The following is an 11,274-nucleotide window of genomic DNA, read 5'->3' on the forward strand; positions in this document are numbered from 1 at the left end:
TAGGCCAGTGATCTACTCTCTCAACCCCAGCTTCCTGCAGGACTGTTGGGAAACTGGAATAAAATCTACATGAAATGATACAGTGAGCACTCATGAATATTTTTTTCCTTCCTTCATGGCTCAAGGCAGGGACAGAGCCAGAGAAAGAATCCAGGTTGCCAGACTCTTGAAACAGTGCTCAGTCTGTTGCCCTCAAAACTTATGTTTCCTATTTTTCTCTGGTCTGGGCCTCCACCTCCTGCCCGTGCCCCACTCTCTTGCTGTTTCCAGGTTTTCTTCTTGTTCCTTGACCTCTTTGACTCTCTTAGCAGCATGCCAGCCCCAAGGGAAACCCTGGGATGGTTCCTGGAACACACATTTAGTCTAGACCCCCGCCCCTGGGCACACACTCACTGCATCTCACAAATAAGCTCTGTCTCTGTTCTTCAGTTCCAGGACCAGGCCAGGTGGCTTTGAGGTTGACTGAGAGTCAGACTTGAACCGGAGCAGGAAGAAGAATCTCGGCTCTAACTTGATATGATCACCCAGAGACACTCCGTTCCCACAATTCTGCTCAACACAAAATATACTCATGAAACATTGGTGTCTGCAGTACAGAAGGAAATGCAGTGTCTGTCTTCAAAGAATGAAAGGTCTAGCAAGGAATTCCAGATGAATACTGATAAAAACATTACTTGAGGCCAGACGTGGTGGCTCACACCTGTAATCTGAGCACTTTGGGAGGTCAAGGCAGGATCACCTGCGATCAGGAGTTCAAGACCAGCCTGGCCAACGTGGTGAAACCCTATCTCTACTAAAAATACAAAAATTAGTCGGGCATGGTGGTGCATGCCTGTAGTCCCAGCAGCTTGGGAACCTGAGGCAGGGGAAACCCTTGAGCCTGGGAGGCAGAGATTTCAGTGAGTTGAGATTGTGCCTCTGCACTCCAGCCTGGGTGACAAAGCGAGACACCGACTCAAAAAAAAAAAGAAAAGAAAAAAAGAAAAATAACTGGGCAAGAAAAAAACATGGTCAATTCTGCATGAGAAGTATAGATCTCTGTTTAGATGACTTATAAGGCTGATGGTTTAATTTGTTCTTTCTATCAGTCATTTACCGATCACTCCCTATGACGTGCTAGACACTGTAGAAGGTACTTAGGAGCGGGGAGACATGTCAAAATTATCATAAAATCTTACAATGACTATGGAGGCTCATATAAGGAGCAGGGAAGAGTTTCGTGAAGGGAAAGAGAAAAAACAACCATTCAGGTGTGCGGGGAGGGGCACAGGGCTTCCAGGCCCTCCCCCGGGCGCCACCGTCCAGGAACCTCGATATGTTCAGGTATCCAAAAGCTCCCTGAACCCTGTCCTCTTGGGTTTTTATGAAAGCTTCATAACGTCAACATTCCTTCCCCCAGGGTATAGGGTGGGAACCTCTCTGGGAATTATCTTAAGAACGACCATTGGAAAGTCCAGGAAAGATTAGAGTCCTGCCTTGGGGCAGTTGAAAGGAGGGCAGGAGAAGGAGAGATTTTGTTTCCTGTGGCCTAACACACTCAATATTACAACAAAAGACTGTAACAAGGTCTATGGGAGTTATGAGCCAGGAATCATGGAGGAAAACTGTCTATCATAACAGCACAGCACTCAAGGTCCTCCCAACAGGGCCCCAGACTTCCTTTCCTACCTGGCTTCCACCTCCCGTTCCCTCCTCAACTGTGCTCCCACCAGATGGGCTTGCACACCACACTTACCGTACTCTTTCCTCTACCATCTCTGACCTTTGCAAATTTCAGTCCCTCCGAACCCCTTCAGCAAATTAATTGAACCCGAAGAGGGGGTCACGGGAACCCCAACTTGAAGCCAGTTTGTCAGAAGTTCTGGAGGTCTGGACTTACAACTGGTGTTAGGGGGAACAGTCTTGGGGACGGAGACCTCAACTGTGGGATCTGACAGTATCTTTCAGTGTCAGAACGGCATTAGAGGACACCCAGCTGCTTGGTGTGTGGAGAAAACCCCCCACACATTTGGTCACAACTCTTCTGCGTTGATTGTTGTGATGTGAGAGTAAAGGAAAAATGCTGTTAGAGACAATTTTCCCTGTAAAACCGCCCAACCCAAAAGCCTTCCTGTCAGCTCTAGGGTTGGCGGACGAGCTTAGCCAACATGGCAAAACCGCGTCTCTACTAAAAATACAAAATTAACCAGGCATGATGGCAGGTGCCTGTAATCCCAGCTACTCAGGAGGCTGAGGTAGGAGAATCACTTGAACCCAGGAGGCAGAGGTTGCAATGAGCCAAGATCGCGCCACTGCACTCCAGCCGGGGCAACAGTGTAAGATTCTGTCTCAAAAAAATAAAAATACAAGGACTGATTTCTAATGTACGCCCCAGGCACTATGTGAGACATACTAAAAACATTTTTTGTTTGTTTTCTGAAACTCAGATTCCACCTGTGTTTTATCTGGCAACTGTAGTTAGCACCAGCCATTGGAGGGTGCTCCCGGATCCTCATGACTGAACCAGGCCTGGAACAGGCCTCCACATCCATGCTCCCAACCTGTGCCACCAAACAGATCCCACTAGAACGTGGCTCCTAAGGAGACAGGGATAAGGCCACTTTGGCCAGTCTGTCCCCTTTGGTATGGGTGCCTTGGCCAGAGGCCTTTGGCCCTGCAGATGCCAGTTTCTCCCATCTGTGTGTCATATGGCCTGTGAGAACCATGAAAAGAGGCTCTGATTCTCTGTTCTCCCCCCGGGGCTCAGCAGCCAACATTGTTTTCTGGGCTTTACGTATTCAGTGGCAAAGGAATCCGGCCCATACCCAGCTTCTCTGAGGTGCAGTCAAGGTGTTTAGACGAAATATTTGCAGGAAATAGTGCTGTAGAAGTTGACGATGGTGGCTTTATGTATATGAGGAAACTGAGCCTGGGAAAGAGCACAGTCTTCGGGCTCACAGTCTAAAACAGAAGGGCTGGCCAGGCACGGTGGCTCACGCCTGTAATCCCAGCACTTTGGGAGGCCGAGGTGGGTGGATCACAAGGTCAGGAGTTCAAGACCAGCTTGGCTAATATGAGGAAACCCCTTCTCTACTAAAAATACAAAAATTAGCTGGGTGTGGTGGCGGGCGCCCATAGTCCCAGCTACTCGGGAGGCTGAGGCAGGAGAATCACTTGAAACTGGGAGGCGGAGGTTGCAGTGAACCATGATCACACCATTGCAATCCAGCCTGGGTGACAGAGTGAGGCTCTATCTCAAAAACAAACAAACCAAAAACAAAAAACAAAAAAAACCCCCGAAGGGCGGAACTCTAGGGTCCCGCTCTCCAGAATAGTGCGCCCATGAAGAGGCACTGAACAAAAGTCAGCCATTTAGGTGAACTATGAAAAGGAGGCAAAGTGAGAACTGGGATTCCTATCTTAAAAAGGGTCTTAACTTTAGCTGCAGAAATCCAAAACATAGTGATGGGTATGACAGGAAGGCAAGTAGAAAGGACATCACATTTACTGAGTGTCCTAATATGGTAGGTCTATGCCAGGCACTTTACACAGGTTGTCTGTCTCATGGAATTCTCTCAGCACCTGTGCAAGGTAAGTACTACCATTCCCATTTTACATCTGGGAAAGTGAAGCCCAGAGAGGTTAGACAACTCTCTAGTACATGGGCAAGCAGAGATTCAAACCCAGGACACTCCGTCCAAAATCCATTTTCTTTCCAGCACACCATGCTGTCTTGTGGCACACACTGATGTGCCCATCACAACTGCGCTGTAAGTCAAGTACAGTTCGGAGTTCCTGGCAGTCTAAAGCCTCATGCCCCTTCCCACCCTTGACCCACATTTGCTCCTCTGCCTCACCTGTTTCATGTCCCCCATCACTGGGTTTGGAGGGTAGGGATTGGAGAGGGCTGCAGGCTATCCATACCACACCTGGACACCTAATTTCCACCCTGCTCCCCCAGGCCTCATCCATGGTGGGCCTCCCTTGTGACCTTGACTGGAACCCAGGGGACTCCTGGGACTGGTTTGGTCAGGCCAGAGGAACTAAACCTTAGAAAGGTTATTATTCTTTGGCCAAAGTGCACCCTGGTAAACGTGGTCCTCTGCTGTGACAGCTCCAATGATATCCTCTGCCAAGAGCAAGCAGCACAGTGAGGTCCCAAGTTTCCATATAAACCAGAGACTGAATTTCCCTGCGTGACACAGAAAGGGAGGCTTAGAAGTGGGAGGGAATCTACATCCATTGCATAAAACCCAGGAACTCTCATTCGCATTCCGGGCTTCAGCATCCCCGTCACATCCTCGTGATCACATCACCAGGGCCTGTCCTGTAGTTATAGGAGTCTGGCTTCCTGACACTCCAGCCTCACACGGCCCCATCAGCTCAACTGTGTCTACACAAAAACCTCTTATCTCCTCCTCATCAACTACAACAACTGCAGCCCCTCTTGCCCAGGGCGCCAGCCTTGAGCAGCCAACGGCTTTAGAGCAACTCCCAGAGGGAGGGAAGAGGGAAGAAGATGACAGTCCAGGGAATACAGTTTCAGAAAAAAAAAAAATTGTGGGACCTAGAGAAGGGCCCAGGGAGACCCAGAGGGGAGAATGGGCCCCTAACGATTGTCACACAGAGGATTAGCTGTGAAGTCAGAAATAGAACCCAGGATTCCTGCCTCCAGGCTAGGTGACTTGAACCTCTGGCACTTCTCTCTCAAAGCAAGTTAACCTACTTGACCTACTTCTCTGAAGCTACAGGGAAGAGCAGCCTGTGAAAACAACGCCCAAGTGGAGGAGTGGGTGGGTATCCAAGGCTGAAGGCTGCATCTCCGCAGCACGGCAAACAGCTCAGGAGCCCAGGCAGCAGGATGGCAAACAGCTCAGGAGCCCAGGCAGCAGGATGTGCTTCGTTCACCAAGGTTGCTGGGAGTTGCCTTGTTGCCTTGGGCTGTAGGAGGGACATGACGGGGGATGGGGAGAGCTGCCTGCTGCCAGGAGATGGGGCCTGGGCGCCTGGGATGGAGAAGGCTGCCGCAGGACAAATTTCGCAACTAGATTTTATGACGGTGTGAGCAGTGTTTGAGGTATTTGTGGTTGACATGTTGAGATTTAAAAGTACCAAGCAGGCTCTCCCAGCTCCATCTAGTTCATGGCCTTGGGTTGACCCTATATTCACCCTCTAGACAGGGGCCAAGTCACCTTCTTCAGCTGCCAGCCCCTATGGTCCCTGGAGAGAAGTCTCCTTTCTTACCCGAAGCTCAAATCCATGTCCACTTGCTTCTGGTCAAAAGCTCAAGCACTGCCATGCCCATGACCCAGACTCTAGTCTAGACCAAGGAAATTCTGCTTCTTCACTCTCTCCTTGCTGCCAGCAGTAGGAGGCACCTGTCGCCCACCCATTATCTCCCATCTCCATCCTGGGTGATACTTGTTCTCACTGCAAGGCCCAAGCCCACCCACACTCTGAAGAACACGAAAGTCCATGGCGTTGCTTCCATCTCTTCTTCCTGCTGATCTACATGACATGCAAGAGAAAAGAAGAGATAGGAAATGAATAGCTGGTCACACCGGTGATCTAAAAAAGTCAGATGTGGCTCTCCTCGCCATAGCTGAGGAAACCTGCATCTCACCACAGCCAAGAAATAGGCTTGCCCAGAAACTGGCCAGCCCAATCAAAGAATGGTTTAAACAAAATGAAAGGACAGGGAGAAAAATGCCTCCAGGGCCAGACGTGGTGGCTCACGCCTGTAATCCCAGAACTTTGGGAAACCGAGACAGGAGGATTGCATGAGCCCAGGAGTTCGTGACCAGCCCTGGAAACACAGTAAGACCCTGTCTCTGCAAAAAAAAAAAAAAAAAGATTAACCAAGCATGGTGTCATGTGCCTATAGTCCCAGCTATTGGGGAGGCTGAGGTTAGGGGAATCACTTGAGCCTGGGAGGTTGAGGCTGCAGTGACTCATGGTTGTGCCACCGTACTTCAACCTGGGCAACAGAGTAAAACCCTGTCTCAAAAAACTAAATATGTAAAAAGAAAAATGCCTCCAGGAAATTGTAAACCTGGCTAATAGATAAGAATACAAAAAGAACATGTGAGATGCTGAACCCCTAAGACCTGAAAATTGTTACTGGTGTAGGAAGAGCCCCAGCTCTTCAATAGGGCCAGATGGAACCTCTCTGGGGAAGTCACCCTCGCCCACCTAAGCCAAACCCTGCCCTCCAGGCCTTGTAGAGCCACTGCCTTATATGGGCTTTGGACCCTGAAATCACCCCTTTCCCAATAAAGCATGCTGCTTTTTACGTTCACCCGAGCCCCTCAGGGTTTGGCAGCTCTGCAGTTAAGGATCCCTGGCCATGCCTGCTTTCCCTTTTCTGGACTCTTCTTGGCCACAGGACTCCTCTTTGATACTCAGCCCCAATCCTCAGCTTCCAAATCTCTAGCCCAACCCCTACTTTTCTGGCTCAAGGATGACAGCTGACTTCAGTCTCATGACGATGGCCCAAGGAAGAGGATGTTCATCAATTCTCAGTGAACATGATAGAGAAGCTCAGACGTCTACACGCCAACATGCAGGTGGCAGACAAAGTCGAGTTGAAGTTTGAGTCTGTATCTGATGTCTGGTAGGTTAGGACTCACTCATGTTCTAAATTATGGCACATGCGTTTATTGAGAGCCTACTACATGCAAGACACGGTGGGGAGAGAGTAAAAAGTCCCTGCCATCCAGAAAACTCATGGTCCAGTCGAGAAGACAAGTCAGGATAGAGAGATGTCTCAGAGAGAGAGAAAAATGGAGTCCTGGCAGAAGCCTAGGAGAGAGGCTCCACCTGGGTGGACTGGGAGGGAGTTAGGGAAGGAGCCAGACATGGAGAGAGAACGTAACTTGAGCAAAGGCAGGTGTTGGGAAGTCACAGCTATGTATAAAGAAAAGCAAACGGCACATTTGAGAGGAACATATGCTGACTGAAGGGATACGGGGAGACACGCAGTAAGAAAGGCGGGCTTTGGCACAGTCACAAAAGGCCTTGAGTACCTAAGGACTTTGGCCTCTATTCAGTGAGGAAGATTCTTCTGGCTCTCAACTGCATTGGTAAGGGGGAAATGGGTCTGTACTGGTTTCCACATTGCCTAGCTTGGCATACTGGGTTTCCCATCCAGAGACTGGAGACAGACATGCCTTGATCAGGAATCAAGACAAGGAATTCATCAGCAATGTGCCCTGTGTCACCTCTCAGGAATGTAAGCGTGGCAGGAGGCAGCTGGACGAGATACAAGGCCAGCCAAGAGAGGGGAGAACTGCAATGGTGACCTTCAGGTTTCAGGGCAATGAGAAGGAGACGGAAGAAGCAAGGAATGAGTATTTGCCAAGCTCCTGCTCGGTGTTAGGCACCACACCTAGCTCAGTACCCAATGCCTGGCGCGTAGGAGGGGCTCAACACATACTCATTGAAGGAAGCATCTTTCTCCCTCTAAGCCTCACAACAACCCTGGGAACTAGATTAGAATTAGGAAACGCATTTTTAAAAGAGCCATTCCCAGAGTCACACAATGAATGGTAGAAGCAGCCAGGCATGGTGGCTCACGCCTGTAATCCCAGCACTTGGGAAGCCAAGGTGAGTGGATCACCGGAGGTCAGGAGTTCGAGACCAGCCTGGCCAACATGGTGAAAACCCGTCTCTACAAAAAATCAAAAATTAGCTGGGCGTGGTGGCAGGTGCCTGTAATCCCAGCTCCTTGGGAGGCTGAGCCAGGAGAATCACTTGAACCCGAAAGGCGGAGGTTGCAGTGAGCCGAGATCGTGCCATTGCACTCTAGCTTGGGCAACCGAGCAAGACTTCATCTCAACAACAGCAACAACAACAACAACAACAAAAAGAATAAATGGTACAAGCAGGACTCCAGTCTCGGTCTGCCTTTCTCCAAGCTCTGTTCTCTTCTGTTTCTCACCAGATTGCAAGTAGCTAAGCCGCAGGTTTGTGATGTGGCAACAGATGAGGTAGCAGATGGGTCTGGCCAATGTCACTCTTCTAGGAAGCTCGCTGGGGAACTGAAGGAGGTGATTCACAGCGGGCTTCCCTTCAGCTTGCACCAGCAGCCCCTGGGGAGCTTTCTACAAGGCAGATTCTTGAGCTCCAGTCCAGACTCATGGAAGAAGCCTGGGTTCCACAGGTAGCGGGAACTGGTGGACATGACTGCAAGGAGTTGAGAGCAGGCAGCGTAAGAGCCCCAGATCATAGAGCAAGGAGGAGGCTGTCACAGGATAAAGATGTGGAGTTTCCTTTAGTGGTGGTGGTAAGGGGACACCGCTAAGGGGAAACAGAAATGCGTGCAACATGAAACTCTAGAAAAGAAGCTGGTTTTGTAATAAAGAGATGAGAACTAGCAGTATAACTGAATATAATGGTGGGTGTGTGTAAGGGCAAAGTAATTCACAACTTCAATTAACACAGTAACTGTCAATGAGAGAAGCCAATGGGGGAGGTAACTATTCACAATGGGAGTCCCAGGCATTGGGGAATACCAGGGACAGAGTGTGTGGGTGTTGTCACACTTTCAGAGGACGGTATTAACATATCTCAGGCTCTGCCCTCATCTACTATGTTGTACTCTCTCTTTTTTGTTTTGTTGTTGTTGTGTTTTTTTGAGACAAGGTGTTGCTCTGTCACCCAGGCTGCAGTCCAGTGGCACAATCTTGTCTCACTGCAACCTCCACCTCCCAGATTCAAGTGATTCTTATGCCTCAGCCTCCCGAGTAGCTGGGACTACAGGCACACGCCACCACTCCCAGCTAATCTTTTTTATTTTTATTTTGTAGACATGGGGTCTCACTATGTTGCCCAGGCTGGTCTTGAACTCCTGGGCTTAAGTGATCCTCCTGCCTTGGCCTCCCAAAGTGCAAGGATTGTAGGTTTGAGCCACTGTGCCAGACCTGTACTCACCCTAAAAGCAGATGTGTATGAAAATAATCCAGATGATCAGACGGAAGCCTGGGAAAGGCGTGCTCAGGGAGCCTGACTTCGGCAGTGGACCTGAAGCAAATGCCTCTCTGGGGGATGGGCATCCCTGACCAGCAGACCCAGATATTTCAGGTCCATTGGCAGGTATATACCCATAGGGAAGATGGATGCATCCGATGATCAAGCTTAATACCGTGCTGATTCCCTTTGTTCTTTTCCCTGGTTCACCACGATCTTCTGGTTATATTTTAGCTTATCTCTGAGGCTGGCAAATCAGCCGATTTGAACATTTCAGTCCTCTATGTACTTACATTTCTAACCGTAAGTGGGCACTCTGGAAACATCCATTTCTTATGAATCTGCTTAGCATGATATATCCCCAAGAGCATAGTCACATCTGTCCATTGCTGACTTTACTGAGGCCTACCCCCTGAGGATGTCCTGCCTTTCAAATATTCAACTCTATTTCCTCTATTTCCTGTTTCTCTCTCTGTAGAGAAGCAATAATTTCAAAAAGGGATCTTGAGATATGAGTGTAATTCAACTCAAAGCAAATCATATGAGGGATTCCTTACTTGCCTTATGATGGAAACTCTTCAAAAAGTAGAAGCAGCAAAGGAATGTAGTCTTTTTTTTTTTTTTTTTTTTTGAGATGGAGTCTTGCTCTGTTGCCCAGGCTGGAGTGCAGTGGCATAATCTCGGCTCATTGCAACCTCCATCCCCAGATTCAATTGATTCTCCTGCCTCAGCCTCTCAAGTAGCTGGGATTACATGCGTGCGTCACCACGCCCAGCTAATTTTTGTATTTTTAGAAGAGACAGGGTTTCACCATATTGGTCAGGCTGGTGTTGAATTCCTGACCTCAGGTGATCCAACCACCTTGGCCTCCCAAAGTGCTGGGATTACAGGTGTGAGCCACTGCCCCCAGCCTACAATTCTTTTCTTTTTAAAGTAGAAATATAAAAGTATTTAGCATACCAAGAAAGGAAACACAGATAAAATGGACTCAGTAGCAGGAATTTCCCTGTAGTTGTGTTAATGCAGAGCTTCTATTTTGCTTCATTCCATTGGACAAACATTAGGGTAGTTTGGGAAGGAAGTTGAATGGCAGAGTAGGTAACCATCTGTTCATCTGATTAACTGGGTTCATTCTACTGGGTCATTTCATTTTTCTTTCCTTTTCTTTTCTTTTCTTTTCTTTTATTTTCTTTTTGTTTTTGGAGACAGAGTCACTCTGTTGCCCAGGCTGGAGGGCAGTAGAATGATCTTGGCTCACTGTAACCTCCACATCTCAGGTTCAAGTGATTCTCCTGCCTCAACCTCCAAGTAGAACTAACCCAAGTGGGGTTGTTAGTAGATACGGCTGGTAGAGTGCTCCACATGAGACCACAGATGTGGGCTGAGGAAGGGGCAGCAATGTGGCAGGAGTTGGTGTACTAGATGTGTGAACAAATTCTCTTTTATTGTGCCTCCAGGAGCCACTTGAACCTGTTCTCACTACTTTCTAGTAAGCTGCTAACCACACCCAACTTTATGGCACTGTGGCTCAGACATTACCAAATTCACGATGGATAACTCAAGATCTCACTGTGACCAATGTGCCATGGGCAACATTCTGTCTTTTTTAAGGCTCAGTAGCAGGCTAAGAGTATCTCTTACAAAGGGAACAGCCACTTACTGAAGAGGTCACGGATTGATGCAGAACAATAAAGGTCTCTACAGTGATTCTCTTAATCAGGCTTGCCACAAGCTACATGCTGCAACCCAGTTTGCCACTGATAACTCAAGCACCATTTAGATCCACTGGGTTGTTAAGGTTAAGTGGCCAAATCACACATGCTGCAACCTGGCCCCTGCTGAACACTGGGAAGCCTTTCAAGTCACTTGGTAAAGGGACTGGAGACGCACAGCAAACTGTGGTATGTGTTACCTGGACAGTCTAAAAGGCCGGGCCGGGTGTGGTGGCTCACACCTGCAATCCCGAAACTTTGGGAGGCCAAGGCAGTGGATCATTTCAGGTCAGGAGTTTGAGACCAGCCTGGTCAACTAAGTGAAACCCCATCTCTACTAAAAATACAAAAATTAGCTGAGTGGTAGTGGCACGTGCCTGTAATGCCAGCTAATTGGGAGGCTGAGGCAGGAGAATTGCTTGAGCCTGGGAGGTGGGGGTTGCAGTGAGCCGAGATGGTGCCACTTCACTCCAGTGTGGGCAAGAGAATTCAAAAATAAATAAATAAATAAATAAATAAATAAATAAATAAATAGGGCGGGACTCCATGACTCATGCCAGTAATCCCAGCTCTTTGGCAGGCCAAGGCAGAAGGATTGCTTGAGCCCAGTTCGAGA

General features: G+C 48.6%; 1 long non-coding RNA gene across 1 annotated transcript in view; it reads right to left on the minus strand.

Annotated features, from left to right (window-relative positions):
- Positions 1-4,869: 4,869 nt before the first annotated feature.
- The window catches only part of LOC105534024, a 95,822-nt gene continuing 89,417 nt past the window's right edge, over positions 4,870-11,274 (minus strand). The window contains exon 3 of the long non-coding RNA XR_001005198.1: positions 4,870-5,487. This is a non-coding gene — a long non-coding RNA (uncharacterized LOC105534024). The remainder of the gene's footprint in view (positions 5,488-11,274) is intronic.

The sequence above is a fragment of the Mandrillus leucophaeus genome, unplaced genomic scaffold, assembly GCF_000951045.1.
Source record: "Mandrillus leucophaeus isolate KB7577 unplaced genomic scaffold, Mleu.le_1.0 Scaffold13, whole genome shotgun sequence".
NCBI lineage: Eukaryota > Metazoa > Chordata > Mammalia > Primates > Cercopithecidae > Mandrillus > Mandrillus leucophaeus.